Source organism: Gorilla gorilla, chromosome 4 (assembly GCF_029281585.2).
Source record: "Gorilla gorilla gorilla isolate KB3781 chromosome 4, NHGRI_mGorGor1-v2.1_pri, whole genome shotgun sequence".
Classification (NCBI taxonomy): Eukaryota; Metazoa; Chordata; class Mammalia; order Primates; family Hominidae; genus Gorilla; species Gorilla gorilla.
In genome coordinates, this window is record NC_073228.2 from 103,601,554 (window position 1) to 103,618,056 (window position 16,503).

Sequence of the window (16,503 nt, forward strand, 5' to 3'; positions counted from 1 at the left end):
GCATGTTCTCACTGATAGGTGGGAATTGAACAATGAGAACACATGGACACAGGAAGGGGAACATCACACTCTGGGGACTGCTGTGGGGTGGGGGGAGGGGGGAGGGATAGCATTAGGAGATATACCTAATGCTAAATGACGAGTTAATGGGTGCAGCACACCAGCATGGCACATGTATACATATGTAACTAACCTGCACATTGTGCACATGTACCCTAAAACTTAAAGTATAATAATAATAAAAAAGGTGTATTTATTTTACGGTGTTATAGTAGGAAAAGTGTCATCCACAGGATAATGGGTAAATACACATTATTTCTACTATTTAGTTTCATTGTGTTCCTGGCATCTGCTAGAGGGTAAGAATACTCTGGGCCATTTCTTTCTTTGATGTTATACTATATTGTAAAAAAGAAAGAAAAATAAATGCTAACATGGGTTACTACAGTAGAATTATACTTTAAGTTGTATGACATTTGCTTTTGTGAAGCCCTTATGTTATCCTGTCTCTTCCCCAAGCCTTCTCCTTAGTACTCCCAGGATTAGAAACTTCCCAATGGCAGGAATATTTTGCTTTTTAAAATAAGATATTTAACAACATATTTTATTTCCTTCTTACATGTCACATGTCTTTGCAAAGTTATTTAAACATCAAGGTTTTGTAGAAATAAAAGGAGAGAATTAAGATAAGTGAAAGCAAGGAAAGAGGAAGATCAAAAAGAGTTCCCTGATAGAAGAAAAATCACCTTGACATTTCCAAAGTGTTGAGAACAGAGCTCAACAAATAGGACACATTCTGGAAATGGGTCTATCCAGCCACATCTTAAGAGAGAACGATGGAGCCCTCTCATTATTGGGCAATTTATGGTGACCTTGAAGAGCTATACTCCCTTGGAAAGTTCCTCCTGTTGTCAGACCTTGAGGAGCAGAGGTGCAGTGGTAAATCACAGCAGCACTATTGTGGGATGCTGGGCTGTTTGGCACCAGGGACAGGTTTGGTGGAAGACAATTTTTCCATGGACTGCAGCAGGGAGGGATGTTTTGGGGATGATTCAAGCACATTGCATTTATTGTGCACTTTATTTTTATTAATATTACATTGTAAAATATAATACAATGAAATAATTATGCAACTCACCATAATGTAGAATCAGTGGGAACCCTGAGTTTGTTTTCCTGCAACTAGATGGTCCCATCTGGGGGAGATGAGAGAGACAGTGACAGATCACCAGGCATTAGATTCTCATAAGGAGTGTACTACTCAGATCCCTTACAAGCACAATTTACATAGGGTTCGTGCTCCCATGAGAGTCTAATACCACCACTGATCTGACAGGAGGCAGAGCTCAGGCGATAAAGTGAGTGGTGGGGAGTGGCTGTAAATACAGATGACGCTTTGCTCACTAGCCTGTAGCTCACTTCCTGCTGTGTGGCCCAGTTACTAATAGGACACAAACCAGTACTGGTCCATGGCCTGGGGATTGGGGATCCATGCTGTAGATTGATGTGAGCATCTTATACTAGGCAGACCGGAGGTGGGCTGGGAGGTTGAGGTATTAGTGATCATCAGATGGCAGAATTTGGACTGAAATGTTATTGCAGTTTCACTTGTTCAGCTGATATCTCCAAAGCATTGGTCTTGGGAAACAAGAATTAAGCTCATTCTTATGCTTTAAATGGTTTGTCCTATACATTTCTCTAAAACATGCCATTACTTTGATGCATTCAGTGATTCAAAGCTTGAGTTAGAATACTAAAAAGTGAGCTTGCCAGTGCAATATTAAAAAATAGAAACTATTTAAGAGACAACTCCTACAAATAGGTGACCAACTGTCCTGCTTTCCTGGGAACTGTCCTAGTTTTTGCACTGCAAATCCCACATCCCAAGAAACAGCGCAGTCTCTGGCAAACTAGGACTAAACAGATGCTTGAAGATTAAAATGCCTGTAGTTTCAGAGGTAGTTTTTTCCCCCCCTCAAGAAGCCTTTTATCTTAAGCGTCCTCTAACATAGGTAGTGTTTTCTCAGTTTCAAGACACTACTGCAGGTCCATCTGTTTAGACAGGTTTTCCTTCACTGATAGGGGAGATAAACTACTGTTATTCCTCCTTTGCATTTATGAGGCTCTTTTCTCTGTATGCATAAAATGCTTTCTAAATATCTCATTAACCCTCACAACATTCCCGTTGGTAGTGGAGCAAGCATTATAACTTCAGGTAGTGAAGATTCTTGTCACTCTAATAATGGCATTTTATTACTTAGCTTAATATGATTTTATTGCGGATGCCTGGAAGTTTGAAATAGAGTAGTTTTTGCAAATGGAAATAGTAAATAAACAAAAAAAAAATCATCTTGGACATAAATGCCTTAGGTTAAATGTTAAAGTTTGACATTGAAGTTTGAGATATGAGAACACATAGTGCCTTCTTTTCCATTTTTGGTTTACATTCAGCTTTTCTATTTTGTTAGTTTAGTTAGATAGCTTAACATTGCTTGTTTTCTATGGAAACGCTTAAGACTTCTCACATCTTTAGTATGCTTTAATGTGGAAACATGCAATTTTAGAGCTGGAAGGGATTCTAGAGTTCATCCAATAGTCTATATTAATAATTCAAATTGTCAATTCCTTTTTTAAGTTAGGAGGGGCAGTATGTTACAGTGTCAAGATTTCTGGAGTGAGTTTCCACATTGTTTATGCCCCTGCCGGGCTGTGGGATTGTCAGAAAGTCCCTTACTCACTCTCAGACTAGGATTTTACATCTTGAAGATGAAGGGGTTGAACAAAGTAATTGCTGAGGTTGTCTCCAGTTCTGAAATGATAAAGACCAGATGCTTTGGTAGTTTGTAACTCACCTGGGGTCACAGAGTCAAGACCCTTATTCATGTCTCTGAATCCCTGTTCCAATCCACCTCCCACAAACAATCTATTCTCGTGATTTTTAAAATTATTTACATAATAATACTTCTATTTCACCTCCCCTGAAATAAAACCATATTGAATATTTTCCCTGTTTTTTTTTGCTGGTATCTCCTGAGATTGGAAACACAATCAAACTTGCTTAATAGGCCACCTGTGTTCATAGACCACCTGCCTAAACAAATTTGCCAAGCACCGATTATATTTCCTAGAGGTGCACTGCATCTTGTGGCCACCTGCTTTATGGGTCTGTGAGCAGCTCATCAAGTGCATTAGGTGGGAAAGTCAGAATTTTTAGGAGGAGAGTAATAAAAACCACAATCCCCCAAATTTGTAGAAAATTAGACCTTTAAAATGACAAATATTTGTTGATTGCAAAAAATTCACTTAGCATAACTTGTAGCTTCAGAAGTTCACAAATCAAATTGCAAATAGTAATTCTGACCTCCTTATACTGAGTTTTTTCCTTTTATTTGTGTTGGAATAAACTTTTCCTTCCAAGTGGCAAAAATTGCTATACATTTTGATTGTTTTATTTGCATGTTATTTCACAGAGATTGAAAACATAATTATTTCCATTTTACAGCTGAAGGAGTGTTGGTTGTGTGAGGAAATAATGAAGATACATTAAATAGAAATAGTTTCTGGAGTCCCACCTTAATGTTTTATCTTTAACATGGTTCTCACTTCAGTATTTCATCTTCTTCTCTGGCAGGTTTTACAGCAAGCATTCTATCTTGGGCAGTGGTACCATTTCATTCTGCTATATAATTAAGATAGAATGGTCACACAAGTGATTTGCAGTGGTTCTAGAAATAGTAATTAAGGTTTCTACCGTCACACTGTCAGGCATTTATTTTTTTTCCCTCAAACATTAAATGAAACAAACTGTTTAATTTCTTGAGCAGCTATACCTGTCTCTTGGGAATTAAAGTGCATCCAAGTAGAGGTGAAAAGAGCCACTTTAAACATTACTGGGCAAGCACATAGCTCACTGAGGAATGACTGCACCACTGATCATATGGCTGACAATCCTGTATAATAACTTCATGATTCTCATCAGAATTTATTCATTTTTTTTACTCTGTATTAAAATTCTTCTTTGGGTCACACATTCCAAGGTATGTTGGGGATTTATTGCTAGATATTATCAGTCTTACTGTATTTCCTCTAATCTATGACAGACTGTATTTGGTGAACAACCAACAAGGCAAAAACACTTCCATTCATGAATTCAGAGATTTCAAAGTGTGAAAAAGTACATGCTAGAATGGATGCAATGTGATTGTTTTTAAAATTTTATTATCTGTTGACCTAGGTCTGTGCCAGGACTGTGAGGGCTTATAAATAGTAAATAAAGCTATGACCTTTTAGTTTTGACAAGATCCAATATAAAGTACCATTTAAAAAGACTGTTGTTTCAGAGAGAAAAGTGGGAGATACAATACTAGAGATAGTAATTTTTATTTTCTAATACTGTAAGACTAGAAAGTAATTTTCTACAAACAGTTCAGACAGCTTCCAAGGGATTTACTTTCTTTTGAATAACTCATTTTAGACCTGAAAATACTTTATAATATTCCAAGGGAGACAACATCACTATTATAAACAGACCTTAAACAGTGCCTGAAACTAATGCAAAAAAAATATTTCATTCCTATTTTTTTTTTCCTGGTTCACAGAAGTTGTGGGTAGAGAACATACAAAGCATTGCTGTATTATTTGGTGCTGACATTTGTATGTGAATAACAGCAAGATTTATTATTTTCTTCAAATATCAACCAAATGCTTTCTGACATTGTACTGTAATTTTGCAGGATACAGAATCAGGTGTCATAATGACAGTGGAGGTGAGCTGCAAGACTCAGTTTAGTGTCTCATTTTTCTCATTTTTCAGAGGTTGAGATAGAAGCATTCTGAAAAAGTCACTCAAATAATATGAATCTTCATAAATGCAAATTCTATTGACTTTAACAATTTGGTAGCAAGCTCAAAGGGTTTGAAATTGTACTTAAAAATGTTTTCTTTTTGGTAGTCAACAACAAATATTTCTGAGCAGTCGATGACATTAAGATTAAGTTGCAGGAAAACCACAATTCAATGCATAAACATTAAAATGTAGATTTCTATTTTCAGTTGGCAATGTCATCATCTTTCTTATGTGGCAAATAAGGAAATTTTGACATCATATTTACTGCCTGTCTCTAGCACAAAACTCAATTCCTAATTCATTGTGTGCACTATGTATTCGTTGAACTAACGTATTGTCATGCAATAAATTACTAATTAGTCCATTCAATAAATATCTTTTGATCAACTTATTTTTGCCAGTTCCCTGAGGAAACATTACAGCTGCTTTCTACTTTTTAGTCCCTGTTCTTTCACTTTCCTCTGTGTTTTTTTCTTACTATAAAATCGACTCAATTATCTTTAGCTTGGCTGCTAGTACTTCATTTTCACTTGATTTTCCATTTTCAGGATAGAGTACATTTCATCTCTCTAGCTATTATTGTCAAAGCTGCCTTCTTCATCTGTCACACTGACCCATCTTTCCCTACCTGAAGTCCTTTATCAATTTTCCATTGCATTGAACACCAAGTCTGCAATATTCTCATTATTCCCTAAAGCCTATCACCAGGAAGATCAAAATACTTTTCCTTTTGCCAGTCACCACCTCTCCCAATTTCTTTTGTTTGCCTCGAATTTGTCTCCTTGGGTGTGGCTCATTTAAACTGTCAACATTTTTTAAATTGTTGCTTATTAATTGTACATATTTATGGAGTACAAAGTGATGTTTTAATGCCTACATTATATAGTGCTCAAATCAGTGTAATTAGCATATCCATCACCTCAAACTTTTATCATTTCTTGTATTAGGAATATTCAAAATTCTCTCTCCTAGATATTTGAAAATAGATAATAAATTATTGTTAACTATAGTCAGGCTAAAGTGCTATAGAACACCAGAACTTTTGCCTCCTATCTAGCTGTAATTTTGTATTCTTTTTCTTTTTTTTTATACTTCAAGTTTTACGGTACATGTGCACAATGTGCAGGTTTGTTACGTATGTATACATGTGCCATGTTGGTGTGCTGTACCCATTAACTCGTCATTTAACATTAGGTATATCTCCTAATGCTATCCCTCCTCCCTTCCCCCACCCCACAACAGGTTTTAATCCATCTTGAATTAATTTTTGTATAAGGTGTAAGGAAGGGATCCAGTTTCAGCTTTCTAAATATGGCTAGCCAGTTTTCCCAGCACCATTTATTAAATAGGGAATCCTTTCCCCATTTCTTGTTTTTCTCAGGTTTGTCAAAGATCAGATAGTTGTATATACGCAGCATTATTTCTGAGGGCTCTGTTCTGTTCCATTAGTCTATATCTCTGTTTTGGTACCAGTACCATGCTGTTTTGGTTACTGTAGCCTTGTAGTATAGTTTGAAGTCAGGTAGCATGATGCCTCCAGCTTTGTTCTTTTGGCTTAGGATTGACATGGCAATGCGGGCTCTCTCAATGAAATACAAGAGGATACAAACAAATGGAAGAACATTCCGTTGTCATGGGTGGGAAGAATCAATATTGTGAAAATGGCCATACTGCCCAAGATAATTTATAGATTCACTGCCATCCCCATCAAGCTACCAACGACTTTCTTCACAGAATTGGAATTTTGTATTCTTTAGCCAAGGTTATATCTATCCTATTCCTATTACTCACACTCTTCCCAGCCTTTAGTAACTACTGCTTTACTCTCTACTTCTGTGAGATCAACTTTTTTAGCTTCCACACATTAATGAGAGTGAGCAGTATTTTTCTTTCTGTTCCTGGCTTATTTCACTTAACATAATGTCCTCCAGGTCAGGCTTATTCATGATGCTGCAAATGACAGGATTCCATTCTTTCTTATGGCTGAATAGTATTCCATAGTGTATGTGTATGTGTGTGTGTGTATAATGTGTGTATATATACACACATTATGTATGTATGTGATATATATGTACCTATACATGTGTATGTGTGTGTGTGTATATATATATACACAAAACTTTTCTTTATACATTAATCCATTGATGGACACTGAGATTGATTCCAAATCATGGCTATTGCGAATAGTGCTGCAATAAACATGGGAGTGCAAATATCTCCTGGATATTCTGATTTCCTTGCCTTTGGATATATACCCACTAGTTGGATTGTTGAGTCATATGATAGTTCTATTTTTAGAGTTTTTTTCTAACTTTTATTTTAGGTTCAATGGGTACATGTGCAGTTTGTTACATGGGTAAATTGTATGTCATAGAGGTTTGGTATACAGATAATTTTGTCAACTAGGTAGTCAGCATACTGCCCAATAAGTAGGTTTTCAATTCTCATCCTTCTTTCACCCTCCAACCTCAAGTAGACCACAGCATCTGTTGTTCTCTTTTTTTGTGTCCTTATGTATTCATTGTTTAGCTTCCACTTAAAAGTGAGAACAGGTGATATTTGGTTTTCTTTTCCTGGTTAGTTTGCTTGGGAGAATGACCTCTGGCTCCATCCATGTTGCTGCAAGGGACATGATCTCATTCTTCTTTAGGGTTGTGTAGTATTCCATGGTCTGTATGTACTACATTTTCTATACCCAGTCCACCATTGATGAGCATTTAGGTTGATTCCATGTCTTTACTATTGTGAATAGTGCTGTGAGAAACATACACGTGCATGTGTCTTTAGAATGGTAGAATGATTTGTATACCTTTGGATATTATACACAGTAATGGGGTTGTTGGTTTGAATGATAGTTCTGTTTTAAGTTCTTTGAGAAATCTTCAGACTGTTTTCACAGTTGCTGAATTAATTTACATTCCCACCGACAGCACATAAGCCTTCCCTTTTCTCCCTAACCTTTCTAGTATCTCTTATGTTTTAATTTTTTAGTAATAACAGTTCTGACTGTGTGAGATGGTATCTCGTTGTGGTTTTGATTTGCATTTCCCTAATGATGACCAATATTGAGCATTTTTATGTGCTTTTTGGCTGTGTATATATCTTCTTTTGAGAAGTGTCTGTTGTTGCTCTTTTCCCATTTTTTAATGAGGTTGTGTGTTTATTTGTTGGCTGTTTAAGTTCCTTATAGATTCTGGATATTAGAACTTTGTTGTTTGAAAATATTTTCTCACATTCTGTAGGTTGTCTGTTAATAGTTTCTTTTACTGTGTAGAAGCTCTTTAGTTTAATTAGGTCCCAATTATCAATTTTTGTTTTTGTTGCAATTGCTTTTGGAGTCTTTGTCATGAAATCTTTGCCAGAGCTTATGGCCAGAATGATATTTCCTAGGTTATATTCCAGGGTTTTTATAGTTTTAGGTTTCACATTTACGTCTTTAATCCATCTTGAGTTGATTTTTGTATATGGTTAATAAAAAGGGGTCCAGTTTTAATCTTCTGTATATGGCTAGCCAGTTATCCCAGGACCATTTATTGAATAGAAAGTCCTTTTCCCATTGCTTTTTTTTTTTGTCTGCTTTGTCAAAGATGGGGTGATTGTAGGTGTGTGGCTTTACTTCTGGAGTCTCTAACCAATTCCATTGGTCTATGTGTCTATTTTTGTACGAGTACCATGCTGTTTTGATTACTGTAGGCTTGTAGTACAGTCTGAAATCAGGTAGTGTAATGATTTCAACTTTGTTCTTTTTGCTTAGAATTGCCTTGGTTATCTGGGCTCTTTTTTTTTGGCTTCATATGAATTTTAAGATACTTTTTTTCTAATTCTGTGGAAAATGTCATTGGTAGTTTGATAGGAATGGCATAAAATCTGTAAATTGCTTTGGGCAATATGGACATTTTAACAGTATTGATTTTTCCTATTCATGAGGATGAAATGTTCTTTTATTTCTTTGTGTCATTTCTGATTCCTTTCAGCAGTGTAATTCTCATTTTAGATATCTTTCACCTCTTTAGTCAGTCATATTCCTATGCATTTCATTCACTTTGTGGTGATTGTGAATGAAATTGTGTTCTTGATTTGGGTCAGCTTGGATGTTATTGGTATATAGAAATGGTACTGACTGTTTTTAGATTGATTTTGTATGCTGAAACTTTGCTGAAGTTATCAGATCCAGGATTCTTTGTGCAGAGACTATGGGGTTTTCTAGGTATAGAATCATATCATCTGCAAGAGAGGAAGTAGTTTGACTTCCTCTCTTTCTATGTGGATGGCTTTTATTTGTTTCTCTTTTTATATTGCTCTGGCTAGGACTTCTGTATTTTCAGTTTTTTGAGTAACCTTCATACTGTTCTCCATAATGGCTGTGCTAGTTTACATTACTACCAACAATGTATAAGAGTTTCTTTTTCTTGCATCCTCACCAGCACTTGTTATTTTTTGTCCTTTAGGTGATAGTCATTGTAACTGGGGTGAGATGATAGCTCATTTGGTTTTGATTTTCAAGTTATTGACAATTAGTGATGGTGAGCATTTTTTTCATATACTGTTGGCCATTTGTATGTCATCTTTCAAGAAATATCTATATAGATCATTTGCCCATTTTAAAATGGGATCATTTAGTTTTTGCTGTTGAGTTGTTTGAGTTCCATGTATATTCTGGATATTAATACCCTATTGGATGAATCGTTTGCAAATATTTTCTTCAGTTCTCCCATTTTGCCTTTGTTGCCTGGGCTTTTAAGGTCTTATTCACGAAATTATTTTTCCAAACCAATGTCTTGAAGCATTTTCTCCGTTTTCTTCTAGTAGTTTTATAGTTCCAGGTCTTACAGTTAAGTTATTTTGAATTTATTTTTGTATATGGCAAGAGATATGGGTCTAGTTTAATTCTTCTGCATATGAATATAAATTTAATTTTAATTTTAATGATATTGTACCCCATAAAAAATTGTCAACATTTTCATTCTTTTGCAGACCACAATTTATTTTGGTATACTCTCCTATTCTAACATGCAAAACATTATTTAAGTAATTAAAACAGCTTCTGAAATGTCATTCTGTCCACTAAATCTTCCTAGACTATTCAAACTAATACAAGCTTACAGTCATCCTAACTAATCAAGATAATGAGCTTTCCTTTTATTATACACATATCTCTCCTGTAGTAATGGAGAGTAATGTTTGTCTTTGAAACACTTCTTAAATTTATTCACCCAAAATTATGTACATAGAATATCTTACATTTTATTCAGTTCTTGATGTATGAATTTGTTCCATTGTTGGTATATCTTATAAATGTTTTCCCATGTCTGTGCTACCTCTTTGATGTCAGGAACTGTTTAAATAATTTTCTCTGAAAATATAAAAAGTATATCCAATTAAGTGCTTAATTTTTGGCTGCTTCTGTTCTTTATTAGTTATTCTTAGAACAAAGAATATGATATTCAGATACCCAAAATGTACTGAAAAGAAATATAAACTAGTGTGATGAGAATTTATTAAAAAAAGAAATGGTCTTTTTTTTGGTGGGGAGGAAAGCCTATATTTTATACATAAACAGTAAAATTAATTTTATTACACTTGAGAGTTTTTATTTTTACCCTGGGAAGTTATGGTTCTTGTACTTCAATATGCATGAGAAAAATCTAGATAGTTATTAAAATTATAAACTATAAGATCCTAGCAGTAGCAATTTAAATGTATCCTAGAATGGGTTCCAGGAGTCCACAATTTCAGATTTTAAAATGTAGCTTCTTGGTATGCTTCTTGATAATTTTATATTTTCATTGTATTAGGCCTTGTCAGCAGGTTGATTTACCCCATTATATGCCTGAAAAAAGATTCCTTGAAATTAGAATTATTATACCTCTTTCTTATTACCTTACATTACTGTTGCCATTTGAATAGCAAATTCATATAATATCATTTTACATTTTTATTGGGATTTTTGTCAAAAATATAAGGCATTCAAATTTTCTGCTTCATATACTCTGTGGGAGACATCAGTCACCTGTAATAGAGTGCATTGCTATGACCTTTTTGCAATTTTGCAATGCAATTTACTGTGAATACTACTGTATCATTTTATAGATTCCAAATAGTCTTTGAAAAGGAGTTATCAGGGCCACTTGTGACAAGAATGTGATGTGCAACAAATAAAAACTTCAGAAGTAGCTAGTTTTTCTTGATACTGGACAGCAGACAGGGGTGTGAAGCTATGTAGGAAATAAACATTGTTTCAGTAGGAATATAACACCAGAGGAGGGTGAGTTCTTTAAAAAAATTGAACATAGTTTATGGAAACGTTCTCTCCTCCTCCTCTGACTCATTTTCCCTTTCATACCTAACATATGAGCCAATTGTCTTGTTCAGTTTCCTGTAAGGTAATATCCCTTTCTTAACAGTAACACTGTACCATTTTCAATAACTTGTACACTACCCCTTTCTCTTTCAGTTCCCATAATTTTATACATTTCCTAGGACTAGAAGATTGTAGTATAAACACGTGGTTATCAGAATTAAGTCTTGCTTTCTACTTAGAACTTTTTTCTTTTTTATAAATGTCTAATACTTTTATATATTCAATACTTTTTTATTACACTTTAAGTTCTGGGATACATGTGCAGAACGTGCAGGTTTGTTACATAGATATACATGTGCCATGGTGGTTTGCTGCACCCATCAACCCATCATCTACATTAGGTATTTCTCCTAATGCTATCCCTCCCCTATTCCCCCCACCCCCTGACAGACACCTGTGTGTGATGTTCCCCTCCCTCTGTCCATGTGTTCTCATTGTTCAACTCTCACTTATGAGTGAGAACATGTGGTGTTTGCTTTTCCATTCCTGTGTTAGTTTGCTGGCAGTGATGGTTTCCGGCTTCATCCGTGTCCCTGGAAAGGACATGAACTTATGCTTTTTATGGCTGCATAGTATTCCATGGTGTATATATGTGCCACATTTTCCTTATCCAGAATATCATTGATGGACATTTGGGTTGGTTCCAAGTCTTTGCTATTGTGAACAGTGCTGCTGCAATAAACATACATGTTCACGTATCTTTATAGTAGAATGATTTATAATCCTTTGGGTATATACCCAGTAATGGGATTGCTGGGTCAAATGGTGTTTCTGAGTCTAGATCCTTGAGCAATCACCACGTTGTCTTCCACAATGGTTGAACCAATTTACACTCCCACCAACAGTGTAAAAGCATTCCTATTTCTCCACATCCTCTCCACATCTGTTAAAACCTGACTTTTTTTTTTTTTTTTTTGAGATAGAGCCTTGCTCTGTCACCAGGCTGGAGTGCAGTGGCACCATCTTGGCTCACTGCCACCTCTGTCTACAGGGTTCAAGCAATTCTACTGCCTCAGTTTCCAGAGTAGCTGGGACTACAGGCACGCACTGCCACGCCCAGCTATTTTTAAAATTTATTTATTTTTGTATTTTCATAGAGATGGGGTTTCACCATGTTGCCCATACTGGTCTCCAACTCCTGAACTCAGGCAATCTGCCTGCCTTGGCCTCCCAAAGTACTAGGATTATAGGCGTGAGCCACCGTGCCCGGCCATTTCTCACTTTTTAATGATCATCATTCTAATTGGCATGAGATGGTATCTCATCATGGTTTTTTGATTTGGATTTCTCTAATGACCAGTGACAATGAGCTTTTTTTCATATGTTTGTTGGCTGCATAAATGTCTTCTTTTGAGAAGTGTCTGTTCACATCCTTTGCCCACTTTTTGCTTGGGTTGTTTGTTTTTTTCTTGTAAATTTGTTTAAGTTTTTTGTAGGTTCTGGATATTAGTCCTTTGTCAGATGGATAGATTGCAAAAACTTTCTCCCATTCTGTAGGTTGCTTGTTCACTTTGATGATAGTTTCTTTTTCTGTACAGAAGCTCTTTAATTTAATTGGATCCCATTTGTCAATTTTGGCTTTTGTTGCCATTACTTTTGGTGTTTTAGTCATGAAGTCTTTGCCCATGTCTATGTCTTGAATGGTATTACCTATGTTTTCTTCTAGGGTTTTTATGGTTTTAGGTCTTACATTTAAGTCTTTAATCCATCTTGAGTTAATTTTTGTATAAAATGTAAGGAAGGGGTCCAGTTTCAGCTTTCTACATATGGCTAGCCAGTTTTCCCAACACCATTTATTAAATAGGAAATCCTTTCCCCATTGATTGTTTTGTTAGGTTTGTCAAAGATCAGGTGGTTCTAGATGTGTGGGGCATTATTTCTGAGGCTTTTCTTCTGTTGCATTGGTCTGTATCTCTGTTTTGGTACCAGTACCATGCTGTTTGGTTACTCTAGCCTTGTAGTATATTTTGAAGTCAGGTAGCTTGATGCCTCCAGCTTTGTTCTTTTTGCTTAAGATTGTCTTGGCTATAAGGGCTCTTTTTTGTTTCCATATGAAATTTAAAGTAGTTTTTTTCTAACTCTGTGAAGAAAGTCAGTGGTAGCTTTCTGGGGATAGCATTGACTCTATAAATTACTTTGGGCAGTATGGCCATTTTCATGTTATTGTTTCTTCCTATCCATGAGCATGGAATATTTTTCTATTTGTTTGTGTCCTCTTTTATTTCCTTGAGCAGCGGTTTGTAGTTCTCCTTGAAGACAGAACTTTTTTCTTTATACTGCATTTATACATGTGTTCATATAAACATATTTATATGGGTATATTTTTAGAAGGAAAATGTAATAAATTTGTATTTGGCTCTAAACAGTATTTCTTTATAAAAATATTTAGTGAGAACAAAAAATGACTATTTTATTTTGTTTATAATGTTATCTTTGCTTAAATACCACCTTACCTGCTTTGGTTTTATGTAGCACACTTAAGAAGGCAGAAGCCTTATTAAGTCACACGTCTTGCTTAATAAGAAACTAAGAGAGAGCTAGTTTGTGTAGGTAGAACTGAGGTTTCAGAAATTTTGTCACCAGTAGTCATCTGGAGACACTGGCCATATGTCTGTTATAACTTGAAAGTACTGAAGGGGTTTTATACATGACTTGAGAAAGAAAACATAAATATAGAAAACAAATGAATGGACATTGCTATGGTTTTGCTCTGTGTCCCCACCCAAATCTCATCTTATATTGTACTCCCGTAATTCCCACGTGTTATGGGATAGTCCTGGTGGGAGATAATTTGAATCACCATGGGGTAGGGGGGTTCCCCCATACTGTTCTCATGGTAGTGAATAAGTCTCATGAGATCTGATGGTTTTATCACGAGTTTCTCCTTCTGTATCTTCCCCATTTTCTCTTGCTGTAGATATGTAAGAAGTGCCTTTTGCCTCCTGCCATAATTCTGAGGCCTCCCCAGCCATGTGGAAATGTAAGTCCAATTGAACCTCTTTTTCTTCCCAGTCTTGGGTATGTCTTTATCAGCAGCATGAAAACAGACATAATACAGCATGAATACAGACATAAAAATTACATGTAGTTTTCATAAAGTTAAACTATACTTAATTATATGCAACAAACTGAACATTTCAGTGGAATTCTGATAGATGTTGTCAATTCCAGCTTCTTGTACACTGGTGAAAACTCATAGCCAGCTAGTTCTTGGAAAGTACATTAGTGTGATTTGGTTCCAGAATAACTTTATCTGCATTTGTATAGAAAGATTCTGCAGAACTTTTATAGGTAAGTACTACACTAAATGAAAAGACGAGCAAGTTTGGCAGCAGGAAACCTGGTCTTCTCTGTATTCTCCTTTACAGTATTCATCCCCTTCTGACCCATCATTTCTTTGTATGTTTAATGCTACTAAAGCTAATTTATAGCTAGATGAGGTTTACATAAAATGGTATGACATGTAAGGTAATTATTGAAATGCCTGATGCATAGCTGGTTCTTAGCAAATGATAGCTGGTACTATAATGAAATTAGTGATGATCACCTATAATTACAAAAATGTTTGTTTCTTTAAATCAAGTCTTAACCTCAGAAAAATTATTGTATCTCAAATTGGAGGGCTTATTTTTAATCTTTATCAACTGTTTTAAAGAGATTTTTACCCTATAATGTTCTCTGCTAAATAACTATTACACAGTCTTATTACTAAAGGTATCATCATTTCTTTGCTCCTGATACCTTTGCGACCCAACTTTTGGCTCAATAATTGGGGAAGGTGGATTACCCTGCTCTGATTTTTATGAAAAACGTCTTCCTCTGGTTGGGGTTGAAATGAAAAATATGCTGTATATATACAGACATGCCTCCCATGACATTTCCTAAGTTTCTTGATTTAATACACTGTGGGTACAGCCACCACTATTGATGGCAGACTGTAGAAGAGGCAACAAAGGAAAGATCGACTTGCTCTGGAGGGATATCATTAAATTTCAACTCTTTAGTAATGTTTGTTGTTGTTGTTGTTGTCATCTTTTAATCAGGCATTCAGAGGGTCTGAGGTGATTTTGGTGGGGCAATTTCAGAGACAGAACTCTGGCCTGTGAATAACTTACGTTTAAATGGGTCATATATATTCCTTCTTTACAAAGAGTGGAAAAACTACAAAACATTATTCAGATGAAATGAGCTAACCTTCCTTTAGTTAGGATATTGGTTTTAAAATAATATTCTGTGATGCAAAGTTTCATTCCTCTTTAGAAATATCTACTACTTGTTACCAAAAGTCTAAGTGCCTGTTAAAACTTCCATTGCAATTTATAAACCAAGTTTCTAAGCAATGCAAGTCATTTTATATATTTATCTCTCTTTGGCAGTTCTAACAGCTGAAGACTTAGCATTAGCTATGAATTTCATTACTGTAATTTTACTCCCATTCCAAATCATTAATATTGAAGCTAAATAAGTGATAGTGTTAGCCAAACTCAATAATATTATTCTAAACTGCTTAGAAAAGGAAGTACACTCTCAGAATTTTTCTCATTGCCTTTGCAAATTGAGGATGAACTGAAATATGACAGCAGAGCTTTACCCAGAGGTTGTCATGTTGCCATTCTGGTTCCCCACATCTCTAATACATGTCACATTTATAAAAACTAGAAAACTATTGTCTTATCACTAAAGGCTCATTTTATTCAAAAATAGTTAAGCCAGAATAGCATTGATCTTTATGCTTTTCTGGCCACTTAAAGTAAATTTTATGTATTGGGAGAAATTTGATCTGATGATGCTATTAGACAATGTAGTATATACATTTGATTTTTAAAAATGTATCCATTATCAAACCAAAGACTCGAATTAAAACATCTTACCTGCATCTTTCCCTGACACCATTTACCCTACGTCATACATAATTTTTATCTATGTTCTAAACATTTTCTTAGATGTGTTTACTTTGAACCACAGGGAAAATAAATGAAAAGATTCAATTTGGTAGGCGAATGACTTACCATGAAGAGTAACGTTACGATTCTCTCTCTCTCTCTGTGTCTCTCTGTCTCTCTATATATATACATATACTGCTTCTTGGTTTTTTATGATGTACATATGTTTCTTCTTTGTTTCTTGGCCCTCAGAATCTTTACTGATTGACTTCTTGTTTTAACATTCTTATTAATTTCTTTTGAGCAAGGTAATTTAGAAGGAATTTGGACTTTGTGACTGTTATACTTACATTCTCATTCTAGTTCTGTGACATGCTAGGTAAGAGAGTTTGAACAATTTGAAGATTATTTGC

General features: G+C 35.2%; 1 protein-coding gene across 1 annotated transcript in view; it reads left to right on the forward strand.

The window, feature by feature from the left end:
• LOC101146628 (putative inactive beta-glucuronidase-like protein SMA3) overlaps positions 1-16,503 on the forward strand; it is a 244,541-nt gene that overhangs the window by 64,106 nt on the left and 163,932 nt on the right. The window contains exon 2 of the mRNA XM_055387289.2: positions 14,125-14,187. The gene's annotated coding sequence lies outside the window, so the exon portion shown is untranslated. The remainder of the gene's footprint in view (positions 1-14,124; positions 14,188-16,503) is intronic.